At 40.6% G+C, this 13,707-nt stretch overlaps 1 long non-coding RNA gene across 1 annotated transcript in view; it reads left to right on the plus strand.

The window, feature by feature from the left end:
* LOC110328534 overlaps positions 1-13,188 on the plus strand; it is a 108,841-nt gene extending 95,653 nt beyond the window's left edge. The window contains exons 3-4 of the long non-coding RNA XR_002380864.1: positions 9,622-9,671; positions 10,814-13,188. This is a non-coding gene — a long non-coding RNA (uncharacterized LOC110328534). The remainder of the gene's footprint in view (positions 1-9,621; positions 9,672-10,813) is intronic.
* The last annotated feature ends 519 nt before the right edge of the window (positions 13,189-13,707 follow it).

The raw sequence follows: 13,707 nt of genomic DNA on the forward strand, positions 1-13,707 counted from the left end.
AGCTTCTTGCGCTCTTTGTATATATTGAATATTAGTCCTCTATCAGATTTAGGATTGGTAAAAATTCTTTCTCAATCTGTTGGTGGCCTTTTTGTCTTGTTGACAGTGTCTTTTGCCTTATAGAAGCTTTACAATTTTATGAGGTCCCATTTGTCAATTCTTGATTTTACAGCACAAGCCATTGGTGTTCTGTTAAGAAATTTTTTCTGTGCTCATATCTTCAAGGCTTTTCCTCACTTTTTCCTCTGTCAATTTCAGTGTCTCTGGTTTTATGTGGAGGTCTTTGATCCACTTAGGCTTGAGCTTTGTACAAGGAGATAGAATGGGTCAATTCTCATTCTTCTACATGATAACTGCCAGTTGTTCCAGCACCATTTGTTGAAAATGCTGTCATTTTTCCACTGGATGGTTTTAGCTCCCTTGTCAAAGATCAAGTGACCATAGTTGTGTGGATTCACTTCTGGGTCTTCAATTCTATTCCATTGATCTACCTGTCTGGCGCTGTACCAGTACCATGCAGTTTTTATCACAATTGCTCTGTAGTACAGTTTAAGGTCAGGCATGGTGATTCCACCAGAGGTTCTTTTTGTATTATTTTTCAAAAGCCTTTTAAGTTGTAGGTGCCACATGGTACTGCCCAAAGTCAGCATAATACTGTTGCTGACACAGACTGCCATAGCATCTAATTCCACTCCCTTCCTAGAATAATGTTCTCTGAACTACCAAATACATATCCACCCACAGAATATCAGGGTCCCACATGCCATGAATCTTGGTTACCATCTCCAGTCACTCACTTCCTCTCCATATAACTCAAGAAACTTCCTCTCCATATAACTCAAGAATGATGGAATGTCCAGGTATATACCCAGTACTCTGGAAGGGAAGACAGGACCATCAGACCATCAAACGTTCAAAGACAGACTTAGATATGTTTGTTGACAACCTGGGTTACAACCAAAGTTATACCAGAAGTGGGAAAGTTCAGGTTCATACGGATTGTACTAAACACTGTTGGCTTAGATTTTTTCAAAGCTGACTTTTAATATGAGTTCTTAAATGCTTTAACCTCCCTCCTAGCCCACTACCCACCAGAGGTAGTGGAAAAGAAAGGTTATTAGGATACTGGAGAAGTGAACCTGTTTAGAAATGGTTCTTTGGAGCAGATCCCATAAGAGTGGTCAGAAAATCAGTACTTCCGTTCACAAGTCAACAGTGACAGACAGCTTGATCTACTTGCAAACACTTTATGGATATAGCAGCACTCTGGTTCAGTAATGTCAGGATAGAAGCAGTGGTGATACTATCTAGCAAGAAGAGCCAGGGCTAGACCAAATAGGCATAAGTCTCAGAAGGGATTAGGACCAGCAGGAATACCAGGAGAATTTCTTCGCTGTGTCTCTCTCAATGAAGTGAAGATCAGTCAAGATGTGAGACCAAGAGTCATTGTACAGCTAGCTATGTCAGGAAGCCCCCTCTGTCATTGTCCTTTGGGTCCTATTTATACTACCTCTAAACACTACATGTCATCCATGGGTCTTGCCTCACTCAGTATTTGAGTCTGTGTTAACAAAATTCCACGTTATTCTGTATCAGCTGACATCATTCTGCCAATCAGTCTGAGTCCAGTGAAGAGTCAAGAAGCTGTCAGCACATCATAGGAAGTTTTTGGTGTGTTTCTCTCTATGGTGTCAAGACAAATGGAGCTCAACTACACAGTGTAAAACAGATCAGTACATGCTTGTCATTAGCACAGAATCCTTTATCTCATGTCCTTTCGTGTGCTTGTTTAGCAAAACATCCTTTCACCTGTATCTACTTAGGCGGAAATGCCCCTTCATGTGTTTGCCCCAGCAAAACACCATCCAACACAACTAACTTTTCAAATAACCCTTAAGTTTCTACTTCAAAACACAGTTTCTCTGGCTTTTACAGGTCAGGTTGGTCTGAACATGCAGATGGCTTCCTTTAGAATGCCAGGATCAGATATAACCAAGGTGGGCTCATGTTATGTCTCAAAGGGGCATTGTGGCCATCCAACCGGAAAATTAGAGACAAGCAAACATTCACTGGTGACCTTTTGCTCTCTGAACAAACCTTGATGCACAGACAAGTGTGGTGACCTGTTAATTGTTGAACCCTATGTGAATTTGCTCTTCGTACCCAGCGGACTCCTGAGTTTTTGTTTGTTTTGTGGTTTTGGTTGTTGTTGTTTTGTTGCCTTTACTGTCAGGGCAGTCATTTCCTCTATGAGGATCATATTATGTTCATGAGTTCCAGTCATCTCACAGTTACAGAAAAAAACAAAAACTTAACATCGTCCTTTACAATTCACATAATCTCAGGACACTGAGATCTGACCTGAGGCTTACACAGACTTCTTGAATGTGAACTGAGTCTCTTACGGACAGTCATCCTGAGCAGACGCCACCACACCAGGAGACAGACCGGAAGGTCTTTATTACTGGTCTAGCAGGAGTAGTAGAGTCAGGGAGGGAGGCTGCAGAAGGCAGCATTAACCCAATGCTTCTAGCCTTTGCTTGCTTGGTACTTGGTATCCATGAATCTCGAGCTTTTGAAGCCCCATGAACTATTTTTTTTTACATGATTTTCTCAGAATTCAAAGAATGAGCAGAAGAGTTGAATTTCAAAACCCATGGACTTTATGTTTTGTTTCTTCTGGTGAAGTCTACAATGTTCAACTGAAAACTCTCCATCTCTTTCTAGAGACACAATCGCACAGAAAATTTCTGGTGCCTCTGACTCTTACCATCTTTCTGCTCTTTCCCCCTGTTCATCCCTGAGCCTTAGGTACAGGAATTTGAGAAGTTTTATTTATGTTTTTAGGAAAAGCTATATGTGTTTAAAAAAAAAAAGAATTTTGAATTTGAGAGAGAATAAGCAGATATGGAGCTGGAGGGAGGAAAGGGAAGGAACCAAGTGGTGTGATTTCAAAATATTATAAAAGAGAATAAAACATTATCTTTAAACAAATATTTACCAGTATTGATATATTATTTTATTTTTTCTACCTTCAGGGGTATCATACATTGTGAAACAATGTTCAGAAAAACTATAATTTCTTAAAGTAATATATATCTTGAATGTTTTGCTTTTTATTTTTAAGTGTGTGTGTGTGTGTGTGTGTGTGCGTGCGCGTGCGCGCGCACATGCGCACGTGTGTATGTGCACACACACACACTCACGCATTCATGTGGAGGCTGAAGGCTGACCTCAGATGTCATGCTCAGCAGCACAATTATTTCCCTCTTTGAGACTGGGCCTCCTTAGACTGCCTGACTAGCAATCTCTGGGGATCCTTCTGTTTCACCCTTCCCAGTAGGGAGATTACAAGTTCATGCTGCCATGCCTAACATTTTTATGTGGATTCTGGGCATGGAACTTATGTTCTTAGGCTTGCAAGACAAGTGCTTTATTGACTACCCCACCCTCCAGGACTCTCAAGAATTTTCTATACCTTCTAACTGAAGAGATGCTGACTAAGTACTCAGTAAACAAAATGAGTAAAAAACCCAAGAACCAAAAATGCATATTTATATAAAATTTATAGGTAAAATTTCCTAATTTTCCACTCTGTAATATAAAGTGGCTAAAATTATGTGTGCACAGTGCAGGCATAAAGAAGAAAAAACAGCTTTCTATATTGTAACTAGCAAAGACATTTTTAATCAATTACCCGAGTGTGGTCCCTAGAGCAGACATATGTGTATGTCCTAGATAAGAACTTGCTTATGAGAATAGACAAATTCTGCAGCCCAATCTTACATGGATTAGGTCAGGTATTCTGGAGCTATCGCTCAATAATCTGTGTTTACAGGACCAGTGGGTAAATTTTATACTTGCTAACATTTGCTGCAGTACATGATTCAGACATCCAAACAGTCTGAGCCCTTGTAACTTAGGTACTCTAGATTAAAAGACTGTGTTTACAGAATTGGAGCAGGCTGGTGAAAATCCTCACAAGGAATATCTTACGGAGCTAGTGTTGGGGTAAATGCTACATGGGGAGCTATGACCAAGTGTCTAATCACTGCAGATAGAAAAATCAATGACAGAGCAAAATAATGTATCCTCCTAAATCCAAGTTGGTAAACTAGTGAGTTTATTAGAAACTGCCAGGAACATGGACCACTCAAAGTAAGCTGAATCACTGAAAATCCCATTCCAGCCTAAAGGATGACATGGAAGCTGCATCCCTAGAATTATCCATGTGATTTGCAGGCACTTGGAGAGCCAGAGAGTCACCTCTAGGCAGTGATAAATTGAGAATCTTTTCTGCAGTAATTGGTTACTGGTTTAATAACCTTGGAAAGAGGACTTGTGAATTATTTTGGTTTTAGGTTCTTTCTAAGATTTGTGAGTTGTTTCTTCTTGAGTCTCATGAGGCATTCTTCCTTCTAGAAAGGAATATTTCATTCTGGAGAAAATTGCTTCACAACAGCTGGATAGAAGCCTTGGATTTTAAAGTGCTTGCCACATAAGCAAGAGGATCTGAGTTTAGAACCCAGGACTCATATAAAGCTAGACATGGTAGTACACAACTATCATTTTTTACAGTACTATCTTGAGATGGTATATCATGAAAATCATGAGGCAACTACTCTGGCATTTGCAGTGTGGAAAATAAAGAGATTCTGACTCTAACATGGTCTAAAGCATAACTGCAATTGAATGGTTGCTTGCATGTGTTGCTCTTCCCACTGATGTAACAGGCTAGGTAACAAAAGCATCTTAAGGATGAGTGGTTTTATTTTCGCTCATAGTTTGAGAAGAGACTGTCCATCACAGCAGGGAAAGCATGGCTGTGAAGGAATGGGGAGTCTTGCTGTTAGAAGCGCAGAAAGATGAGTATTGGAGTTCAGCTTCTTTTTCCCTTTTTTCAGTCTGTGAGCTGTGCCCCAAGAATGAGCCACCAATGTAAAGTGGGTCTTTGCTCTTCAGTTAAATATCCCTGGAAACACTCTCATGGACCTACCCAGAACTGTGTCTCCTAGGCAATTCTAAATCAAGTTACATCGGCCATGATAATTAATTCTCACACTGACAAACTCATTGCTGGATTGAGGAATGTTCCAGTTTTTTCCCTGCTATTTAGGGGTAGGATTTTTGTTAAAATTAACCATATCCTGTGGGAGTTCTGTGTCTTTTTCAGTCCTTTTGGTCTCTCATATCCTCCCAGAATCACTTTATACTCTGTCACAGTTTTTAAAAATTGTCAACCCTGGCCTGTCTTGACTACTGAGGTCTGACTTAGACTGATTCTTTGTGTATCCAAGATACCTGTCCCACTGATATTCCTAACACCCTAAGTCAATTTATCCAAAGGGTAGAAAACAACTTTTTGGTGGGTATTTTATTGACAGAAGCATGGTGTAGAATTGGCACTCAGTACCAACTTGTTAACTATAATTTTCTATACCTTTATCTTTAGTGCTTGTTAGAAAAAAACCCAAGTGTTTCTTTAGTAACTATTTGAGAGGATAATGAACAATACTAGGACATTGTCCTCTACATCTTATCTGGCTATGTGACCATGTTCAAGCCAGGCCTTGGAAGCTTCTAGAAGAAGTACAAACTACAGATCTTTCCATGTGTGCCCCTACCATCTCTTCCCTTAAAACTAATGTTCACATCAGGAGTTTCACTAAGTATTAAAAGCAAGTAATTAAACTGGGAGGATAGTTATCTTTAATATCCTAGGGGTAGTTAACTTTAAAAAGAGCACTCTAATTAACAAAGCGAAAGAGGAAAGAGCAAGAAGAAAATGTGACTTGAACCATGCATGGTGGCACAAATCTGTAATCCCACATTGGAGGTAGGAACGGGAGGATTAAGAGTTCAAGGTCATGCTCTTCTACATAGAAAGTTCAGTGTCCACCTGAGTTAATGACAGCCTATCTCCAAATTCCAAAACAGGGATGGTGGGACAGACAGGCAGTAAAATGTTTGCTGTGTAAACTTGACAACCAGATTTGTACCCCCAGAACTCATGTAAAGGAGAGAAGCCATACAACAGTGTTATCCTCTGCCCTATATACACTGATATACACAGCATATACAATAATGATTATGGTGATGATGATAATAATAATAAACATTAAAACTATTAAAAACTGGTGACAACAGTGAGTTAGAACTAGGTAGATAATACTTTTAGTTGAATATATATATGCTAGGAAGGATGTTGAGCAAGGGGAACACTCCTCCATTGCTGGTGGGAGTGCAAACGTGTACAACCTCTTTGGAAATCAATTTGGCATGTTCTCAGAAAACTGGTAAGAGTTCTACCTCAAGACACAGCTATACCACTCCTGGGCATATACCCAAAAGATGCTCCAACATCTCACAAAGGCACTTGTTCAACTATGTTCATAGCAGCTTTATTTGTAATAGGCATAACTTGGAAACGACCTATATGTCCCTCAATTGAAGAATGGATAAAGAAAATGTGGTATATCTATACAATGGAATATTATTCAGCTATGAAAAACAAAGACATCATGAATTTTGCAGGAAATGGATGGAACTTGAAAATCTCATCCTGAGTGAGGTAACCCAGTCCCCAAAAGACATATATGCTATGTACTCACTTATAAGTGGATATTAGCCATAAAATACAGGTACCAAGTTACACTCTACAAACCCAAACAAGCTAAATGAGAAAGAAGGCCCAAGCAAAGAAGCTTGAATATCACTTAGAAGTGGGAATAAAATAGTCATAAGAGGGAAATGGAGGGAGGGAACTGGGATGAATGAGGGATGGGGAGAATGGGGACTGGGGAATTAGGGGTCAGGTGTGGGGAACTACATGAGAGATGGCTAGATAGCCATGAAAAAGGAGTGGAAGTCTCCAGCTGATGGGGACAAGGAGGTAGGAGACATCTCCAGGATGAGACAAAGATCTGGGATAAGGGAGATGTCAAAGAATCATTGGGGGTGACCTTAGCTGTGACTCACTACATGGGGATATGGAACCTGAAGAGGCCAACTTTTGTAACCAGACAGAAACCCCAGTGGAGTGATCGAGACACCAAACTACCTACAAAACTTTCAACCCACAATTTATCCTGTCTACAAGTATTGCAGGTATGGGGAAGGGAGCAGAGGCATTGGTTGGAATGGCCAATCAATAACCAGCCCATCTTGAGACAAATCCCATGGGAAAGCACCAGTTCCTAACACTACTAATGATATTTTGTTTTGTTTACAGACAGGAGCATGTTGTCCTAAGAGGCTCCGCCCAGTACCTGACACAGACAGATATAGATAACCACAGCCAAACAGTGGATGGGTCTTGGGGGCTCTTATGGAAGATTAGTTATTTTTTGACAGTATGTTTTCCATGAATACTTTTGCTCTACTCAGTAAACACAAATTGAAAACTAGTGTTTGTCCATGTGAGTAGCTGTTTTATTTATTTAATTTCTAAAATAATATTTGGAAGGTAAGTGGTCTTCAAATATTTTGTGGCCTTAAATATAAAGTAATATTCAGGCTGTGTTTGTAACACTCTATATCCAGTTTCCTTCAAAATATTTCTTTCAGAATATAGTGCTATCTCTCTGTCTCCCTCTCTCTCTCTCTCTCTCTCTCTCTCTCTCTCTCTCTCTCTCTCTCTCACACACACACACACACACACACACACACACACACATTCACATACACAGACACAGACACAGACACACACAAACATGCACACATTACTAATGCATATAAGAACTGTAATAAAATCATCATTCCAAATACATCAGACATTAAGTGAAATTGTTAGTACTCTCTTCCTTTTAAATTTTATTTTGGTAGAGTGGAGAAATAAAATAACAAGACTAATGCCTAAAGATGATCAAGAGAACTCAACCCCTCATTCAAGTCCCAAAATAGACTTTGCAAAACCCACAGAGAACACACTTCTAACTGTATTTAGTCAACGGCTTTCACTATGTGCTTCTCTGGAGGATTCTCTACGCCTGAAAGTCATGTGTTATCAAAAGATTCTTTTTCTGAAAAATAACAGATTGGAAGTGTGTGGCATTTCCCTTGCAGAATCTATTATTTTCATGACAATGACCTCAAGTAGCTGTAGCATGCCTCACCTCTACTGTGCTAGATCTGGGCAGTTGTCAGAACTGAGTGAGAGAGGTGGCCAGTAGATAAGAAGGAACAAATTCAGAGGACTTTAGCCCAATGGCTGTGTTGCCTTTTATGTGAAAGACTTCTTGCCTTAGCTCTGATGAGGCTTAGGAGAAAGGATGAAGTCTGTCCATGCCTGCTCACTCACAGAGCTGGCAGAGAACAGCCCCTCAGCTCACATGTCATGTCCGGTACCAGCTGAGATTTCAGAAATTTTATCCATATTGTTCTGGGGTTTGTTAGTTGTGTATTTGTTAGGGTCACAGACTTGGCTTTCGAGGCTTCAACAAACATTAGTGAGAGACAGAGCCAGGACCTTTATCCTTTGGCATCTCACACAATTTCATCTTTGCCTGTGAGATATGTATGTCATGACTCTTAACGGGTGTGCCTCTTAATTGATGCACCTGACTTTGGAGAATGGGGAGCTGTTGCCCTGTATCAGCTCAGTGTCTCACTCCCACAGATGCCAGCCAGAGGTACTCAGCCACACTTCCCCAATACTCTGAGTTTTCTGCAGAAGCCACAGCTTCAAACACAGAGTGATGATGCCTTTGTTGCCTTAGAGTTTTGTTGTCTTTTGCTCCTAGAAATGTATGGTCTCTGCTATAGTTTGTGTCCTCCCAAAGTGCACAGGCTGAATACTTAAGCAGTAGACCCATACATACTTGGAATTCAGAGCTGAACCTCTAGATCTAGGTGCTGTCATAAGAATGGATCATCATTATGAGACTAGTAAAACAAAACAAAAAAATAGACAAATAGACAAAACATATCTTGAGTTGACCCAGTCCCACTCTTGTCTTGTGGTATCTCCATCCTGTGATGGCACAGCAGAAAGGCTCTAGCCAGGTGTCAGCACCTGTATATTAGACTTCTAAGCCTCAAGAGCTCAGAGAAAATTAAATTTCTTTAGAGATTACCCAGTCTATGACAATCTGTTGGAATATCACAAAACCATATGAAGGCACCTGTCCACGTGTGAAAAACAAGATCAGTTTGACAGAGGACCAGGGTAGGGGACACTGCCACAGATTCCTGTACCACTGGCACAGCTGTGTCTCAAATGCATCCCAACTGCAAGAGATCTACTGTCTCAGAGCTGCCATTACTTAGAACCCCATGACCCCGGCCCGAGGGGCTCAAGTTTCCCTTTAGCAACAGGTGTGTGCAAAGCCGGCAGATAGTTTATGGCATCTCAATATCACAGCTGCAGCTGCTCGTGTATAAATAAACTGGAGGCTACTGGAGGCATTGTGTTTTCTCAGACCCACGAAGGGAAAATGGCCGTAACGTTTAGCTTTTTACGAAAGACTGCAACGGCTGCAAAGGACTTTAGTGACTTAAATCATACACTTAAAAAAGAATAATTTGGGAGACTGTGAGAGGAAGGATTAACTAATTTTACAACATACACCTATAGATTAAATCCTAACAATCAATTTAATTATCCTTTCGTGACCACCCCAGCCCTGTTAACTTTGAAAGATGAAACACCCCAAAATCACAGTCATAAAAAGGTAGGCTCAGTTGTAGACAGAGGCAATCCTAAAATTTTCTAATGCAACAATCAAAATACTTATTTGCATTTAATGAGCTGGCAGCAGAACATACAGCACCCACAGAAAACTGCCCTGTGTGTGCTTTAACATGGTTTTGCTTTCTCGTTTCTCAGTGTCTGCCAGAATCACGGGCCATTTAGAAACCAATAATTCAGCCGGTGATTTTTATCCCTTCTGAATCCCAAGAATGGACTCACACAGGCTTAGAGGATGTAGGTCAGTCTTTCCCATGTAATCAATAGATGCTTCACGGATAACATATTCAAGGCTGCCATAAGTCTGCCACAGCAAGCTCTCTGCAGTCAACCCTTTCCCCCTAAGCTAGGAAAACAGTCCAAAATAATGATAAAATTCACAATGTTTTTAAGCATTAATCAGCAAGGTAGTTAGTTGCTATTTTTGTTATTATTCACTGCTTTAAATTGCATGGACTTAGTAGATATTTTTGCATGGCTGCCATTATAGTGGATTGATTGGTGTATACCAGCTATGCACCAATCCATTGAAAACATCAACTGCAGTATCATGACTTATAAGAATCCTCCAGATGGTTACAAACATTGATTTATGATAATTTGTTTGTTTGTTTGATCCATTGTCGTCTTACATGACCATAATGGTATGAAGTCTGGTGCCCATCTACATATCATTCTGTAGAACCGTGTATGTGTGTGAGTGCATATACATCTGTGTGTGTGTGTGTGTGTGTGTGTGTGTGTGTTGAGGAAGTTAAGACATTTCTTAGACAGAAATGAACAAAAATGAGCAAATGTCTTCTCACCCATTCACAAAAGAAATTATCCCACTCAAGTCTAGTTTAGTGAGCCACTGAGTTTATTGGGAGTAATAATGACTAATCTTGGTCACCAACTTTACACATCTGGAAAGAGGGAACCTTAACTGAGGAATTACCTCCATTAGATTGGTCTGAAGGAATGCCTGTAGGAGCATTTTATGAATAGTGAGTGAATTGATGAGAGCAAAGCCCACTGTGGGCAGCACCATCCCTAGGTAGCTGGACCTAGACTCTTTAAGAAAAGTAACTTAATGAGTCTCAAAACTAACCATTAAGCAATGCTCCTCCAAATTCTCTGTTTCAGCCCCTGCCTCTAGATTCCTGTCTTGAGTCCCTGCCCTCATTTCCTTCATGAAGAACTGTAACTTGTAAGCTGAAATAAAACCCTTTCCTCCCTAAGTTACTTTTGTTCATGGTATATATCCCACAACACAAAACAAATTAGAACAGATTACTTACAAGGGCATAGGTGACTGGAAAGCAGCTCAGTGCATCTCATCCTGGCTTTGGTGACAGACTGATAAGCTCAGTCAATCAGAATGGCTCCTTTCTGCAGCAATGGCCATTGCTAAGACCACCATAAGAAGGCAGCTGGTGAATCTGTTACGTTGCAGAAGCTTCCTAGCCTTGTCAGTGTTGCTCCTGAGTTTCCTGAGTCTTAGGAGCTCCAGGTGGGAACGCTTGGACTCACAGGAATTGGCTGCATAGCCCTGTGTGACCTCCCATTCCCCTATTGCCAAAATTGTGGGATTCATATAGGTCCCAGGGCTGTAACTATCCAGGAAATTAGCCCTGACTTTGAAGAGCTGAAGCCTATGGAACATAGAGTCATGTTGAAATCTGCCTCCATGCAGACTTCGACAATAGAAGGAGGAAATTTTAAGCAACTCCCTCAGTACTTTCCTTTCAGTATATGCTTAACAGCACATATCCTTTCACCAAAGAGCGCAGATGGGACAATGAAGTATTAATTAGATCTTGAATTTATGCAATTAGCTACTGTTACAATTGTAAATTCTACAATGCACCATTACAAAGAAACTCTAAGCCTATCTAGTTGCTTCACTTTGGTCAGTCTTTGAGGATTGTACAATTGGCAAAGCAGTTCACAGTAACTGAACAACCACTTAAAACATGACATGAGTTAAAACTGTGTCTGAGTTCAGGTTCCAGGCAGTATTTCTCATTCTGGCTACCAAACAAAATGTGAATGAAGATACAGATCTCATCATTACTGGCAGGAAACATTGTTTCTGAATGGGTAAGGTCTTATTCTATGTTAGGATGGTTCCTCCATATCAGGAATTGAAACACAGACCCAGATGTACTCAGAATGCACCAGATAACACAACTTGACTTTTCTCCATGGATGAGAACACAGGAGGTAAGTGGATAGTATTAGACAGTGGTTTTCAACCTTCCTAATGCTAACACTTTTTAACACAGTTCCTCATGTTGTGGCAACCCCCAGACACAAATTATTTTCATTGCTACTTCAATACTGTAATTTTGTTAACTGTTTTGAATGGTAATGTAATTATTTTTGGAGATAGAGGTTTGCCAAAGGAGCCGTAACTATGGTGACCCACAGGTTGAGAAGCACTGGTATGGAAGTTGACAGTGGTACCTTTGAGTGTCTATAGAGATGGATGAACAGAGAGGAGAGCATACTGCTCCTACAGGGGGCCAGAGTTGGGTTCCCAGCACCCACATCAAGCGACTCACTATTTCCTCTAACTCCAACTCTGGAGGAGCCAATGATCTGGTCTCCATGGAAACCCGCACACATGTACACATACCAACACACCAACAAACACACGTGCCCATAATTAAAGATGACAATAAAAATAAATATTAAAACGAATGCAGTTGGCACATTTTCACCCACCTGCTTTGACAAAATAATGATCAGTTAAAGAATGAAAATGGTCCATCTACCCGACCCACTGATTATGTGGTTTTCGTCTTTACCTCCAAAGCACCTCCTATGGTGATGAAACCCTTCCATTGTCCTGTTTTTCATATAATTCACCCAAAGGGAAGACATAGCCTATGGAGTAAGATGAAGGTGGTCAGGTAGGTGCTCCATCCTTAAAGCATTAGCTCCTACAATTAAAGGCGGTCTGTGGGGAGAGAGACAGGGCACAAGGAAGGCTCATAGCAACAGAAATGATTGGTAGGAATGGATAGTGATATCGGGCAATCAGAGACATGCGCAATAAGGCATTTTCCCAGATACATCAATTCTGGTTTGCTAGTGGCATAGGAATGGGATGGAGTAGGGGAAAGAACTGAATGGTAGCACAAGTCATCTTGGCTTACACCAGAATCTCTGTGTCTAGTAGAAGGAGTACAGAACACAATATTAATTTGTACCGTGGGTGAGGAAGGAGGAGTTTACTATAAATCTGTACTTGTTGCTCTTACAGAGGTTCCAGTTTCACGTCAAGCATCCACATGATCTATAGTCATCCATAACTGAAAATTCAGGGAATCTGGCACCATCTTCTGATCCTCATGGGTACCAAGCATGCGTGGACAAGGTACGCATATGTACAGGCAAAACACTCCCATGTGAAATTAATAAATCCAACTTAAAATAAATAAAAAATATTTTCCTTATATTTAAGAATGTCCACATATTCATAAAGTTTGATTAAATAAAAGTTTATCCACTCTGATGGCTAATTTGATGTGCCAAATATAGTGGATCCCAGAACACCAAGTCAGTGAGTTGTCAAGATTCATTCTAGGAACTTCTCAGACCATTTCTGTCTGAGATTAGCATTGACTCTGTGAACATGAGTAGAACAGGCTCCTATTCAGAATGTAGGTGTGGCTCATTTCAATCAGTTGATGGTCTGTTGAATCCTCTCTATGCCAGAAGGACTTTTCCAGCTGTCTCCAGGCTTCATCTGTAACATCAGCTCTCTCCAGGTCTCCTACAGCACATATTCACTCTGATTATTAAAATTCAGTAGCTTTTATAATCACAGGAACCCATTTCATATTGTGTGTGTGTGTGTGTGTGTGTGTGTGTGTGTGTGTGTGATGGTACACACATGCCATACTATGTGGATTCACAGGAGTTGTGAATGTCAGAGAACAACCTCAGGTTGTCCCCAGTCATTACCTCCTACCTAGCATGAGAGAAGGTTTCTGTTGTTCATGCCTGTATATGAACTCACAGGTGTCTGG

This window comes from Mus pahari, chromosome 10, assembly GCF_900095145.1.
Source record: "Mus pahari chromosome 10, PAHARI_EIJ_v1.1, whole genome shotgun sequence".
NCBI lineage: Eukaryota > Metazoa > Chordata > Mammalia > Rodentia > Muridae > Mus > Mus pahari.